Below are 12,107 nucleotides of genomic sequence, written 5' to 3'. Positions count from 1 at the left end.
AGAATATATGGACCATGTACATTTTAGTATCTAAACATTTTTTGAACTTAAAATTCCTGAGGAAAATAAATATAAAAAAGTAAATACATGAGTGAAAGCTGACATTTGTTTTGCTGAATTCAGATCATATCAACTGAGAAACTGGTATAGAATCAGTAGGAATGGCCTCACTGAGGTGAGACCATGGTTCTTCCTGGTATGTGTTTTAATTTTAACTCTAATAAACAATTAAGGCTGATTTAGGACTACTTTGTCTTAAATGATATACTTTAGAATAAGTAAAATAGTATAGCTTTATTTTAGAAAAATGGAAAACAAGCAAGAAAGAAAGCCTTTACAAATTGACATCAACTTAACAATATTCAATACTGGTAGTATGATGTTTATCTTTCATATAGTAAAAAAATATTATTTAACAAATTTGAATTATTTAAAATCTTTGAAAATTATGACACAGCTTTTTTATTGGACCACCTATTTGGTATTATTTACATGGTAATTACTAATAGAATCAATCTTTTCTAAATTATCATGTTAGTGATGGTATAGAATTTCCAAACTATTTCATGTTTGGAATATGAAGTACATGTTTCATGTATTTTCATGTTTTTAAATCAATTCTGTATTGTGGAACATCATTATGTCTCAGGCCATAAGGAATATCCCTCTGGGAATAAAGATACTGTCATCATACCGGGCCATGTTTTTCTGCTTCATTTAAACAGATGTGACAATTTTCTGTTGTTGATTACCCTGCTACCTCAAGATGTGTTTGTCCTTCTCCCAGAAGATAGAAGACTAGAAGAAGACAATGTAACACCTGCAGACTAACTTTCTTTTTCTATTAGAGAATTTTTTAAATGCCTCTTCGAATACCAAATGAAACAAGAGTGGTGAAATTGGATGTCAACAAGGGCAGGCAGCATCTGTTCTAAGAGAAGGTAATGTGAAGGGTCTTACAAATGCCGTTTTTTTTTTTTTTAGGATAATCACTCACTAAACTTACAGAGAGTCAGCTGCACAGGAGGAAAGTTTTTCCATTGAGAGACTAACTAGTGAAAGATACAGCCTGTTCCTAGACACATTTGGAAGAGCCAATCTTCATACGGAATTCTGGGTATAAAGATCAAACTAGCTAAATATTGATGATAAATACTGTAGTAAAGAAAAAAAAAACTTTGACTTTCCCCCTCTTATTCTAGGAATCACATCTCATAACCATTGAAGAAAGCAATCATTATATTACATGTCAAGAAATGTCAAAGATTGCCTGATTTTTCTGTACAAAAATTAAATGATATATACATTATTATTATTCAACTTGCTTTTTCACTTAAAATGTAATGTGATTGTTTTTTTTTTTAATAGAAATCTATCTCATCATTTTCAAGTGTACATAGAAGAGAAACTTTTTCTTCTGCCTGTGTCAGACTCACTAGTATTGGGTTTGCCTTCCTATTATATTAAACTGAACAAAATATCTGAAACAACCGATTTCAGAGAGTGTGCACTGTACAAGAAATAGTTCAGGATCACAGTGCCTTAAGAAAAGGAAATGAACTATTTAAGCCCTACTTTAGCTTTTTGCCTATTAAAAAAAAAAATCTCTCAGGCCAACAGTTCAGGGATGAGAACTCCAGGACATCATGAGGTTAATATTGGTGCTGAGTTAAGAAAGATCAAATTTCAAAGTTGAGTGAGAATAATAAAGAAAGGTGAGCCATGCAGAGAAAGAATTTAGATATTTTCATAGGGTGCTCTTGTGTCTGCTTTATTGAACCCCTAGACATGCAAGCATATAGTGAAATTCCTTGAAGAGGGGCTAAGAACAACTATACATCTGTAGCTAAATAATCCCCAGAGATCCTACAAGGCTGGGAGATACATGAGTTCCAAAGTAGCCTCTAAAAGGAAGATGCTTTAGTAGTTGGGTAAACTAGCACTGAAGACTCTATTCAGTCCATGAAGTAATGAAAAAAATCAAGGGATATACAAGTAACTTAATTGCCTACCAAAACCAATGTCCATACTATGTAAAGAAAGGCAACAAAAAGCACATTCACAGCAACATATCCTTAATATTTTATGGTGTGTATTTTAAAAATTACTAGACAAGGAAAGAAGCAGAAAAACAATGTGATTAGGAAACAAGTCAAAAAAAAAACAAAACTAAGAAATCACAGAGATAATGGAATGAGCATAAGATCTTAAAGAGATGTCCAAATGTGATCAAGAACATAAAGAAATACATAAAGACAATAACTGAAAAATAAAAAATGGAAAATCAGCATCTCAAAAATATAATGTGTGAGATTTAAAAAGTCAATGGATGGTGTTAAAAATCAAATTTAACCAAGAAAATAAGAAGAAAACTCAGTACTAAGAGAAAATATTTACAAAATACACACCTGATACACCAAATATCCTTTGCCTTGCCTGACTCCTGCTCCAGCACCCCCCGCAGTGGCTATGCTATCTGGCCTCCACACACTTTCTCGCATGTGTAGCTTGAGAATGGCTCTTTTTTGGCCAGCGGTTATGCCTCTCACCTCCAGACCGGGTGGTATCCTATCAGTGTTGAGATGTGAGATAGTGAAACATCTCCCAGTACCTATGGATGTATCCAAGTACAGAAGTGTTAATGCCCCCTGGATCAAATCTAAATTAGATTTGATCACATCTCATAAAACAGATTCATTCAATTTGTAAGTTACATCTGTTTTCTTACAATTGTCTTGAATAGCTGGAGTGAAACCTTGGACAGAACTACTGAAAAAATTATTGCCTCTGAGAATCATGAGCTTTTAGAAAATGAGAATTGGTGTGGTAATAAGGCCCCGGAGTCTGCGTTGGGTGCTTAACCCATTTTTGGTGGGGTATAAATGTTCAGGGCAGGGAATGATATCCAGATTTAGAATCCTCCACCTGCTTCTCTAGAGAATTACTGAATCCACACCTCTAGACACCATGTGTTCCAAACTACTTCAGAAATACATGTGGTAGCTTTGGCCATGGCAAACTGTTCTGGATATGGCTGTATCATGGTCTGTGGATACATGTCTGGTTGTGGTTCTGCCTACTGTGGATAAGGGTCATTTCTACATGGATGTTTCTTGCAACTAGAATATAACTGCAATGTATCTTTTCTTCTAAAGTCATCATTCCAAAGTCACTTTGGTTTCAATGTTTCATAGTCACACCAGATCCCACCAAATTGAGACCAATAAGAGCCACTGGGAAATTGATTGTCCTGAAATTCCTGTCTGTAACTGAGGGGCCTGAGTTACTCCATAATGTTCCTGAAAGACTGAAGATCTCAATTTGGTCATGATTCAAATATAAATCCACTACTTTCTTAGTCTGTGTTTCTGTATTGGGATTATTTTCCAAATAAACATATTTTATTGACCCTAAATAAGTTGTGTATCTTTTACGTCAGAAATTCTGCTGCTGCTGCTGCTGCTGCTGCTGCTGCTAAGTTGCTTCAGTCGTGTCCGACTTTATATGACCCCATAGACGGCAGCCCACCAGTCTCCCCCGTCCCTGGGATTCTCCAGGCAAGAACACTGGAGTGAGTTGCCATTTCCTTCTCCAATGCATGAAAGTGAAAAATCAAAGCGAAGTCGCTCAGTCGTGTCCGACTCTTCATGACCACGTGGACTGCAACCTACCAGGCTCCTCCACCCATGGGATTTGCCAGGCAAGAGTACTGGAGTGGGGTGCCATTACCTTCTCGGGTCAGAAATGCTACTGACTCTATTTTTGTATTCTATTTCTGTGCTTTCCTCAGAGATTAGCAGCGATACTTCTCATTTGTCTATTTCAATTGTGTGTGTATCCCTGGCTTCCACCCTGATTGGTCAGTACCCATGACATATTGAAAGCTGCATATCTGGAATTTCATCCCCAAAACAATGGCTCGTTATTGGCTGAAACTTGTGGTATTAATTCAGTCTTTTTAAGCGTTTGTTGGAAGCATTTGTTGTCATGATCCTAGGTCTATCCATTTCTTTCTTTCTGTATTAATCATCACTCAGATACTCCTCAACACATGCACACATGTACACACAACAGACAAATGTCTTAGAAAAAATTCTTGGGAAAATAGTACTGACAAAAAATGTAAGTTGGAAGAAGAGAAGCAGAGGTCTCAATATTTTGTTGTTGCCATTGTTCAATGACTGTCATGGCTGACTGTTTGTGATCCCATGGACTACAGTACAATAGGCTTCCCTGTCCTTCACTGCCTCCCAGAGTTTGCTCAAATTAATGTCCATTGAGTTGATAATTCTATCTAACCATCTCATCCTCTGTTGTCCTCTTCTCCTTTTGTTTTCAGTCTTTCCCACCATCAGGATCTTTTCCAATGAGTTGTCTTTTCATACCAGGTAGCCAAAGTGTTGGAGCTTCAGCTTCAGCCTCAGTCTCAATATTCAGGAATATAAATAACTTGGAGACTGGCTAACTGATCCTGAATATAGATGATGCCATAGGTAATTTTGAAAAATAGAAAAGCATCAGAGAGGTTGTGAAGGTAAAACCTATATGACCTTAGACATCAATTAGCAAAGGAGAATAAACATCTAGTTGCCATTCCTTTCTCCAGGGGATCTTCCTGACCCAGTGATTGAAGCTGGTTCTCCGCATTGTGGGAGATTATTTACCATCTAAGCCACCAGGGGAGTCAAAACATGTAGAGGAGATAATTTCTAAAGTATTTATTTTTTTTCTTAACATTTAGAATTGTGGGGCCAGAGAAGGCAATGGCACCCCACTCCAGTACTCTTGCCTGGAAAATCCATGGACGGAGGAGCCTGGTAGGCTGCAGTCCATGGGGTCGCGAAGAGTCAGACACGACTGAGTGACTTCACCTTGACTTTTCACTTTCATGCACTGGAGAAGGAAATGGCAACCCACTCCAATGTTCTTGCCTGGAGAATCCCAGGGAAGGGGGAGCCTGGTGGGCTGCCATCTATAGTGTCGCACAGAGTCAGACATGACTAAAGTGACTTAGCAGCAGCAGCAGCAGAATTGTGGGGAATCAGAGTAGTATACACAATTGCATATTTGAAAGACTTGTATTGCAAAATTAGTAAGACTGGGATCTCAAATGTGTTCTGTGTCTTTCTAAAGACACTAAACGAGTTTGGGGAGAGGATGATGATGACATAAAGCATTCTCAACATAAGAGCTCTTTCAAATATGTGACACCATCCGAAACAAGCATGAATCCCTTATTCAGTGCTCTATCATTGGGTATATCTAAATCCAGGAAGGATCACCCACTGCTAGAATTATGTGGCGGGGGTGGGGGGAAGTGGGAAATTACAAACTCAAGGAGAGGGATGAAATTAACTGATCTTACGTATCCAATCCCATTCCACCCTATTCTAGGAGACTACAAGTTGGAAATGAATTTGAGTTTTGGAGTCTGAGTAAAAATGGTGATGTTGATACCAGGAAAATACAAAACTGAAAATGTGTATGTTGCTATATCTGGGAGGAGAGGCCAGTTACAATATGCTTTGGCTTTAGAAATCCAATCTTCATATGGTCTATAGAAAGGCCATAAGAACTGGATCAAGATTCAACCACCCAGCATCTTTTCATGTGTTTGTTAGCCATCTGTATGTCTTCTTTGTGGAGAAAAGGGAACCCTCTTACACTGTTGGTGGGAATGCAAACTAGTACAGCCACTATGGAGAACAGTGTGGAGATTCCTTAAAAAATTGGAAATAGAACTGCCTTATGATTCAGCAATACACTGCTGGGTATACACACTGAGGAAACCAGAAGGGAAAGAGACACGTGTACCCCAATGTTCATCGCAGCACTGTTTATAATAGCCAGGACATGGAAGCAACCTAGATGTCCATCAGCAGATGAATGGATAAGAAAGCAGTGGTACATATACACAATGGAGTATTACTCAGCCATTAAAAAGAATACATTTGAATCAGTTCTAATGAGGTGGATGAAACTGGAGCCTATTATACAGAGTGAAGTAAGCCAGAAAGAAAAACACGAGTACCATATACTAAAGCATATATATGGAATTTAGAAAGATGCTAACAATAACCCTGTATACGAGGCAGCAAAAGAGACACTGATGTATGGAACAGTCTTATGGACTCTGTGGCAGAGGGAGAGGGTGGGAAGATTTGGGAGAATGGCATTGAAACATGTATAATATCATGTATGAAACGAGTCGCCAGTCCAGGTTCGATGCACTATACTGGATGCTTGGGGCTAGTGCACTGGGATGACCCAGAGGGAGGGTATGGGGAGGGAGGAGGGAGGAGGGTTCAGGATGGGGAACACATGTATACCTGTGGCGGATTCATTTTGATATTTGGCAAAACTAATACAATTTGTAAAGTTTAAAAATAAAATTAAAAAAAAAAGATTCGACCACCCATGGCTAAGTTGATTTATTATTCCTAGAATCCCTTGAAACTTGAAAGAAATTTCAGTCTTGAGAAGAAGAGTAAAAGGAGATAGATGAAGAGAATGATTGTTATTCTTGAAGGAATGGAATCATTTCCTAAGAATTAGATAATTAGTCATCTCATTCATCAAACACTTAACTTTTAATAGAAGATATTTCATTATATACTCAGAACAGAGAACTTGAAGGACCTCTTGGTTTTAACTGTTAAGAATAAAGTTACCATTAACCACTCTGTGCAAGGGTTTTTTGGTGGACTTTCCAGTTCCTGTGGGTTGATACCAAGGAGTGCAGTTGCTGGACCACATACTATTTTGCTTTACAAAGCATGAGAAAGACAAAAAATTTGCAAGCTACCAAGATCAAAATATTACTATAACTTTTATACATAAAGTTGTTTGGGAAATAGAAAGGAAGAAGAGAGGCCAGAACTAAGAGGAAGTAAAAGAAGAGTCAGTAGAAAGAATCTTTCTGGAAAAAGACAAACTTGTAGCTGAAATAGGAAGAATGAATAGGAGTAGATCAATTACAGAAAAGGAGAAATAACTTTTAAGGCAGGAGAGGAGAATTATATTTCAGAAAATGTCCAAATACTAGAATCTTATTGCAGTACTTATCATCTATCCTGGAGAAACTATAATTACTGGTTGGGCTTAAGGAATAAATTCACAGATATGACTAGGGAGTATTCTAAGATGATCCCCAATGCCATACACCCTTGTCAGATCCCCTTCCCTTCAGTGTGAGAAGGACCTGTAACTTGCCTCTAACCTTGGCAAAGGTGATGGGATGTCACTCCTGTGATTATAATTATATTTGAGTCCTGCACAGAAAATTTAATATAGATAAATCTGAATTTCAGATTTAAAAAGTGACTTCTATTTTCTTCATGCAAAATCTGGGCCATATTTGCAAATCTAGAAACACTGGTTAATTTATACAAAAAAGATATTTTGAATTATCACAGAATTTGTTTGTTAATTGGCTATACTGCAATACACAATAAAGAATTAAAAAAAAGAAAAAGAAAAGATATTTTGCAGATGTCCTGGCTGATACCTTGTCTGTAATATTGTGAGATGTTGAAATAAGATCCCAGTTAGGCTGTGCTTAGACTTCTGATCCACTATGACCCTGCAGTCCTAAATGGGTGTTGTTCTGAGCTAATTTTGTGGTAATAATTTACAACGGGCTTCCCCTACTGTTCTCTAATATATCTGAAAAGAGGTGTAGTTGACTTGATGACCAGAAGTCATACCCGCATCGAAGCAGAGACTAGGAGACTCCAAGGATAGGTCACTTTGGAGTGAAGGTGAGAGGATCAGAGGCACTGGAAACCAGGCTTGATGGGAGGGGCATGTGAACAGAACACTGAGAGACATTTTATTCAGAACCCTAAATGACATGGAAAATAATGAGAAACTCTGAAACATGGGTGCGCTTTATAGCAGGGTAATTTCAAAATGAAATGGGTTGTCATAAAAAAAACAATAAGCCCCTTATGACAGCAACTGTTCACGTCTTCGATGATTAGATAGGAGCACTTTATGTAGCATAACAAAGAACAAATATTTGATCTTCGTAATGTATTCGCTGTGGTCTTTTAGTAAATTTCCTAACCTCCTGTTACTAATATCCCAATTTCTTTTGTGCATATCCATTGGGATCAAATAGATTAAAAATGTCTGAAGGAAATTTTTGATTTACAAAATATACAACTGCTATTGTAAAGGATATTATTTTTTGTTGATGCTCTGGTTTGAACTAAATGACAACATAGGCATAAAATTTTATTGAGGAATGGTTCTAGGGGTAATATATTATCAAAATATTATATTCATGGGTATTTGAATTCATAGGAACTCTGCAACAAAAATGTTAAGGACTTTCTCTATAGAGCAGCATTGTATTCCAAAGAAATTCCCTGTAAGTAAACTAGTAAAAGTAATTAGTCAAATTGGCTGTAACAGATGCATTCAGAACATAAAATCTCCTACCTTTCCCAGAGCCTTGCTGCTTAAAATATGTTTTTCTAATCATGTGTTCAGATGATTGGATCACTGATGGAAACTTTCCTTATTGATTTATACTTGGCTTTTATCTTAACAATAATCAGACACTATTTGATATGAAGCAGATGCATAGCTATGAATTTGATATGAAGCACATGCCTAGCTATGATATGACAAGTCCTAAAATTGTCAATTGAGAGCAGTGATTTGCAGATATTAAATATTAAATAAATATTTATTGCCTAAATGACAAAATTGATGGTGTACTCTGGCCCTCTTCAACAGTATATAAAGATTTCAGGGTAGTAGGTGACATTTACATTTCAGAAACATCCTTCTGTATCTTATTTGAAACTTTACCTTATGCTACATGTGTTTCAACTATTATGGAAACTCCTATGCTGACGGTGGATATGGTTTCAGCTAAGGGCATGGGTATGAAAAAATAATAGCTATTGCTTCTTTAAATTTTATTTTTTAAATATGATTAATAAATTATAATTAAGAATATCAAAAGAGACACTGATGTATAGAACAGTCTTATGGACTCTGTGGGAGAGGGAGAGGGTGGGAAGATTTGGGAGAATGGCATTGAAACATGTATAATATCATGTATGAAACGAGTTGCCAGTCCAGGTTCGATGCACTATACTGGATGCTTGGGGCTGGTGCATTGTGACAACCCAGAGGGATGGTATGGGGAGGGAGGAGGGAGGAGGGTTCAGGATGGGGAAACACATGTATACCTGTGGCGGATTCATTTTGATATTTGGCAAAACTAATACAATACTGTAAAGTTTAAAAATAAAATAAAAGTTAAAAATTAAAAATAAAAATGAATAAAATTTAAAAAAAGAATATTAATAAACAGACTAAAGATGAGAAGTCACCACAAGAAACTTCGTTGAGAGGCACGTAAGATTGTTGTGCCCTCTGCCAGGGGATCTTCCCGACCCAGGGATCAAACCCATGTCTCTTATGTCTCTGCATTGGCAGGTGGGTTTTTTACTGCCTGAGAAGACCCAAATTTTTAATATCAGCTGTGAAAAAAAAAAAAAGTGAGAGTAACAAATTATCACAGATTATTTTTCTCCTAATTGTTGGAAAATCCCACCAATCAATGCAGTTATGATTCACAGCAGTCAATGATTAGATTTTGTCAAATTTAGACACACAATAGCAATATTTGTATAACATTTCAAGAGTGAAAATTCCATTTCTTTTATGGAAAAATTTGCATTGATATGATCAAAATATATTTACTAATAATGCCTCTTTAAGAAGGACACTAACATTTTGCCATAATAATGTATTTAAATATTTTGTTAATAAAAGCATACCTACATGACACATAGACAGAAAGTAAAACATTTTAAATGAATAAAACATTGTTTCATTTATCAATTTGAATATATTAAAATCATGTTCCCTTGTTTGAATTTCTTATCAAGGCAGATGATATCAGAAAAAGAAAAATTTTGTGTCCTCATATTTATTCAAATATTATTACCTCTGATAATAAGTTGAGAGCTTATTAAAATGCAGACGAACCCCTAGATCATCTTTATGCTTTACTTTAATCTTCACTTTATTCTATAATGTCATCACTATTACATAAGTAGGACATCACTGTTTGGACTAAAATAAGGGTTAGAACTATGTTATGGAAGGGTGCAAAATTTTAGGAGGTCAAGAACAAAAAAGAATTATTTGTGATCAACTGTAAGTCAAATGAAACAATTGAAAATGCTCCCTGTTTATGTAATATCTGGTTATAGAATGTTAAAGTGAAGACTTGTTATGAAAGATAGTTTTGTAAGTGTGACTATACCATCTTATTAAAAGACTTCAGTTGGTTACAGCAAACCTCCATAATACCTTAAGGCATTATGTTCCAGTCTTGAAACAACACACTAACTATATTAGTCATAAAATTAGCCCACCCACACCTCAGGCATAAAAAGGCTGTCTGCAAAGGGAAATGTCCAGACTAAAGGAATGTACCCTCCTTGCTTACCCAAAGAGGAACAAGCAACAACATGACTGGCTACTACAGAAACTACTGTGGGGGCCGCGGGTACGGCAACCGTAGCTATGGAGGCCTGGCTGGTGTCTATGGTTCTCGCTACGTCTGTGGCTCGGGCTATGGCCCTGGATTTGGCTACTCCTATTGAGGTTGCAATGGAAGACGCTCATCCTGTATACCTGGATGTCAGGATTCACCAGTTCTGAACACTTCATGTTCTGTGCCTTTCCCCTGGGTCATGATAACCCTATATCATGGAAGTTTAGTGACACCTGTTGCTAACCTCCCATCTAATCTATACATTCCCTGAATTTACTTCATTAAATGAGATACAGTGAAATTCACCCAAATTCAGAATTCTTTCCTGTTGCTGTCTGTTAATCTAACCGGTCTAATGTGTCACTTAGCACCACTGTTACCTAATCAATTTTTTGTGTAAATGATCTGTCCATTGATGTAAGTGGGATATTATAGTCCCATATTTTTATTGTATTATTGTCAGTTTTCCCTTTATGCCTTTTAATATTTAGTGTATGCATTTAGCTGCTCCTATACTTGTTGCATACATGGTAAGCAATGGTATATCCTCTTATATCGATTATATTATCATGAAACAATGGCCCCTTTTTGTCTTGTCTCATGTGAGTATTTTTACTCCAGTCTTTTGTTTCCATTTGCATGAGATACATTTTTCCACCCCTCACTTTCAGTTTCTGTGGCTTTAGCTCTGAAGTGATTCTCTTGTAAGCAGCATGTAGACGGGTCTTGAGGTTTTTTGTTTGTATGGTTTTATCCATTCAGCCATGTCTTTAATTGGAACATTTAACCCATTGATATTTAAAATTATTATTAATAAGTATGTACTTATTGTCATTTTGCTACTTGTTCTCTAGTTTTTTGTAGCTCTTCTCTGTACTTTTCTTCTATAAATTTCTTCCCTTATAGTTTACAATTTTCATTAGAGATATATTTGTGTTCTCTTATGTCTAGTTTTTGTGTGTATATTGTAGGGTTTTGATTTGTGGTTACCATGGGATTCATATATGTTGACCTATAACTATATGTACTTGTTTAAAACTGGTAGTCATTTAATTCAAACACATTTTAAAGATCTACATTTTTGCTTACTCTTCTCCCCTATATATTGTGTTTCCATAATATTTTATATCTTCATGCTTATCTGTTAACTGTTTATTGTTTTTATAGTCTATTTTACAGATTTTTGTATTTTAATCTTTGTTGTAGCTTATTTAACTGTTTAATCCATACCCTTACTATATATTTGCCTTTACTAGAGAGAATTTTCTTTTCCTACATATTCTTACTTCTTATTGTAACCTTTTCTTTTCCATTTAGAGCTGACCTTTTAATGTTTGTTTTAGGGTTAGTTTGTTAATTGTATCGATGAACTCTTAGATTTTGCTTGTCCAAGAAGTTCTTTACCTCTCCTTTAATTCTGAATAATAATCTTGCTGGGTAGAGTGGGCTAGGTTGTAAGTTTTTCCTTCCAGCACTTTTAATACATCATGACACTCAGTTCTGGTCTACTAAGTTTCTGCAGAAAAAAATCAGAAACTGACAGCTTGCAGCCATATCAGGTCTCCTTTGTATATCACACTTT

Source organism: Bos indicus x Bos taurus, chromosome 1, assembly GCF_003369695.1.
Source record: "Bos indicus x Bos taurus breed Angus x Brahman F1 hybrid chromosome 1, Bos_hybrid_MaternalHap_v2.0, whole genome shotgun sequence".
Taxonomy (NCBI): Eukaryota; Metazoa; Chordata; class Mammalia; order Artiodactyla; family Bovidae; genus Bos; species Bos indicus x Bos taurus.
The sequence above is the reverse complement of the archived record's forward strand: the minus strand, read 5'-3'. Positions refer to the sequence as shown.